The sequence below is a fragment of the Gossypium hirsutum genome, chromosome A01 (assembly GCF_007990345.1).
Source record: "Gossypium hirsutum isolate 1008001.06 chromosome A01, Gossypium_hirsutum_v2.1, whole genome shotgun sequence".
Taxonomy (NCBI): Eukaryota; Viridiplantae; Streptophyta; class Magnoliopsida; order Malvales; family Malvaceae; genus Gossypium; species Gossypium hirsutum.
In genome coordinates, this window is record NC_053424.1 from 48785480 (window position 1) to 48790098 (window position 4619).

Here is a 4619-nt window from a genome sequence, read left to right on the forward strand (position 1 = left end):
CATGACCTAGCACACGAGAGTGTACCTTGGCCGTGTGCAACAAAATGAATGATGACATCATAAACAGAATGTCCGGGTTTTTGAACACGGGCGTGTCTAGGCCGTGTGAGGGACACGGGACAAGAACACGGACGTGTGCTTGGCCGTGTGAAAACCCCTGTAGGTTCGAATTAAAAAATAAAATTCAAATAATCCAACATGGGTGAAGGACACGGGCGTGTCCCAAGCATACGAGCGTGTGCATTGTCTCCACACGGGCGTGTGAGGTTTAAACCTAGAAATTTTCCTAAAATTTTCTTAAGCTCCCGGTTTAGCCCCAGACCATTCTTAATGCATGTTTTGGGTCTTGTAGGCCCATAATAGGGACTTTATGACGTTGCTTGTTTGGTTTTAGATTAAAATATAATTTTATAACCCGTATTTTCTGAAAGTGTCCTAGTATATGTCTGGTAACGCCTCGTACCTTGTCCCGGTCTAGGGTACGGGTAAGGGGTGTTACACATATTGTATCTATGTACTTTTCATTAATATTACACAATACAAACTTTTCTTTTCACTATACTAGATGCTGCTGGTTTCTTTCACTCCTCACTTCACAACACTTTTTCTTTCTTTTTTCTCAACACTCATTCATATTTTAGCAACTATTATACTACCCTATGAACCATATTTATAATCATTTTTAACCGACATTAACAATTTTTCCGCCTAAGATTGTTCAAACATTGTGATAATTATCCTATCATCCTTATCCTTTAATATTTCATGAACCTTCCAACACATTTATCATTATCATCATTTTAGTACTTGCTACCATGTTATTGATTTTTCCAATTTACAAATCAATTTTGATAGCTTGTTATCCATCTTGCAAGCCAATCTCTTTGCCACCTTATCTGCATGCTTAGCTGATTTGATTTCTAACACTCCCCCTCAAACCGAGCTTTTCATTCCAAGCTTTTCTTTGAGTTTGTGGAATACATATGCTTTTAGCAGCTTCATGAAAATGTCTGCCAATTGATCTTTCATTCTGTAGTAAAACTAACTCCACATTTTTATTCTTCACTTACTCTCGAATAAAATGATACTTTGTATCAATATGCTTTCTTCGACTCTAAGACACCAGATTCTTTCCAAGAGATTGTGGACTTGTTGTCAACATAAATTGTGATTGAATCTTCTTATATAATAGATAATTCACCCAAAATATTATTCAACCAAATTGCTTGACATGTGCATGTTGCAACAACCCTATATTTTGCTTCACATGTTGAGAGGGCTACTGTTTGTTGCTTTTTCAATGATGATGAAATGTCGCAGAGCTAATATGGAATAAATATCCAGATGTTCTTTTGTGATCATCCAAGTCACCACCATAATCACTATCTAAATAACCAACCAACTTTGAACTCTGTGAGTGTGTATAAAATAAACCATGATCTATCATACCTTTAACGTATATCAAAATTCTCTTTGTTATAATCAGGTGGTCTTATTTTGGCTTCTCTATGTATCTACTAACAAATCCCATTGCATACATGATATCTGGCCATGTGAACTTGAGTTCCCGAACTTGAAATCAAGTGATTCAAAGTGTGTTTCAAAGTTAAGAAATAGATTTCGAACTCTATGAAGACATCTTAATCCAGAAATTCCTAGATCCTATCTAAAAACTTGTCTCAAGTTGAATAATCTTTTCAGCTTGAAAATTAACAACTTGGTTGAATTGACTTTAATACATTTCACTCATCCATGCATGTATCATTCCTCATCTCCTTGAAAAGATTCATCCTCATAAACTGGCTTTGATCGAATATTTGTTTGATTTACTTGACCTTTGGCCTTGTTGTTGGGCCTTGAGGTAGTGTAAACCCATCACATCTATGGGCCTGAAACTAAGCCTTGAGACTCGTATCACATTGCTTTTTTTTTAAATTCGTTGAACATACCTAAATTGTTTCTCGTGAAAATCATATCATCCACGTATAACCACACGATCATGATGTCACCAACTCCATTTTTCCTCGTATATAGGGCATGCTCGTATGGGCTTTTCATGAACTCGTTCTTCTAAAAGTATTCATCTATTATTGTATTCCATGCTCTCTGGGCTTGCTTCAGTCCATATAAAACTTTCTTCAACTGGTAGATTTTGTCTTCTTGTTCTTGTTTGCTATATCCAAGTAGTTGTTTGGTGTAGACTTTTTTTTCTAGGTAACCATTAGGGAATGCTGAATTCATGTCCATCTGATAAATCTTCCATTTATTTTGTACTGCAATTACCGTGAGAAGCCTTATAGTATCAATTCTAGCGACCAGAGCAAATACTTCATCATAATCCATTCTATATTTTTGCTTGTAGCCTTTTGCAAATAGTTTTGCTTTGTATTTCTCCACTTTTCCTTCTTTTTTGGTCTTCGTCTTGTACACCCATTTGACTTTAATTAGACTATGTCCTTGATAAATTCCAAAAGTAACATGCTTTAGTCTCACTCTTAATGCATGTTTGGATTATTATTTGATTTAAAATGGTGAATTTTATGCTCTTAATCCTTTAAATTCATGTTTTTATGCTTAGAAGAGCATTTGTTAGCAAAAGGAGTGAAAAATAAGCGAAAATAAAAAAATTGGAGTAGGTTTCAGAAGCCATACCGGTTGGACACATGGCCGTCTGAGCCACACGGACTGCAATAGGACCATGTGCCAAACTGTGTGGATTTCACGAACTGTACTTTGAAAACAAGGAAAAACAAAATTTTTAGGTTATTCGAGCATTCTAACACCTATATATGACAAAAATAAGAAGATGGGAGTGAACCGTTATAAAATATTCAAGAAAACAACTCGAAAAACACCATTGAAACCGACTCTGAAGCATATTTCCATCAAGATTGAAGATCTTCTTTTGATTTCTTTGAAGTTTGTTATGAGTTTCTTTGTTTCTTATGATTATACTATTTTGAGATGTTTTTATTTGCTATTATGAACTAATTTTTCAAATACATAGGGAGATGAACCTTCGGATGAATTATGTTATTTGATTTCTATATTTACGCAATAAATACTTAGATCTTGTTATCAGTTATATGTGCTCAATTATTGGTTTGATATTTCTAGATTATTAATCCATGTTTGATATGCATAAATCAGAGGAGAAATAAACCCTGTTTAAGAGTAGATCTAGTGTAATTGAGTGGAGTTGCATGCAATCCTAGAAATAGGATGGCATAAATCTACCAGATTAAAGTCAAATCTAATAGAGGGATCCATAGATTGAGTTAATGTGACAATATGAGTTTTAATTACAAAGAAATTTCAATTAATCAACCTAGAGTTAGTTGCTCTTAATCTTGAAGAGAGTTATTAGCATAATTTAGGGATTTCTACGGATCAAGATACTAAGTGAAGAAATTACGTAGTATAGATTGATAATGATAGATGAAGTCTAGGTGGATTCTTTACTGGGTATTGTCTCATTTCTTGGTTGTTAATCGTTTATTTTCTTGATTTGTTCTTTGTTGTGCTATTTAGTTAAGTAATTTAGTTAATTTTAGTTTTAGTCAGTCACCCTAATTTTTTGATTAAATAATAGAAAAACGGTAATTACTAGTACTTTTAGTCTTTGTGGGAACGATATCTGTGCTCACTGTAGCTATACTATTAATTGATAATGACACTTGCCTTTGTTAAATTTTTAATTGGTTTACAATTGCAATCAGTCCTTCTGGTAGACTTGTTAGCTCCTGCATGTCATTTCTTCTTATTGCTACAATTAAGAGGAAAAGAATATTACAATGGAGATGGGTGATAAAAAAAAATCAACTACCTCCTACAACTCCTGCTTCTCGGACTATGAATGATTATGCTAAACCTACTCTGATTGGGACTAAGTCGAGTATTGTAAGACCTACCATTGTTGCAAACAATTTGGAATTGAAGCCAAACACAATTCAGATGGTACAATAGTATGTTCAGTTTGATGATTTGAAAGATAAAGATCTGAATACTCATTTGGCTAGCTTTCTAGAGATTTGCTACATATTCAAGATCAATGGTGTTTCTAATAATGCCTTACGCTTACGGTTATTCCCATTCTTTTTTGAGGATTAAGGCAAAAAAATGGTTGAATTCACTTCCATGAGGTTTTATCGCGACTTAGGATCAAATGACTGAAAAGTTTCTGTTGAAGTATTTCTCATCGGCCAAAACAACTAAGTTAAGAAACAACATCTCTTCTTTTGTTCAATTTGATGCAGAGACATTATATGATGCATGGGAGAGATTTAAAGATCCTTTGAAAAAGTGCTCTCATCATAGGTTACCTTTGTGGTTACAAGTTTAAACCTTCTACAATGGTTTGAATCCCTCAACTAGGTAATTAATTATTGCAGTAGCTGATGGAATACTAAATAATAAAACACTCGAGGAAGCTCAAGAGTTTATTGAAGAAATAAAACTGAATAACTATCAGTGGCATAAAAAATTTGATGGTTTGAATTTTTCTAAGTAGGTAAATTTGGTGATGCAATGTGATGCGAATAGAGTGGAGATGATTAATCTAGAATATTCACCCTTCAAGTCTAACATGGAGCATGATCAAGTCGACTTTTTGGGAAATA

General features: G+C 34.1%; 1 non-coding gene across 1 annotated transcript; it reads right to left on the minus strand.

Annotated features, from left to right (window-relative positions):
- Positions 1–4213: 4213 nt before the first annotated feature.
- Positions 4214–4320, minus strand: LOC121206583 (small nucleolar RNA R71). Its single transcript, XR_005901651.1, has one exon. It is a non-coding gene; the product is annotated as a small nucleolar RNA R71 (small nucleolar RNA).
- Positions 4321–4619: the final 299 nt, after the last annotated feature.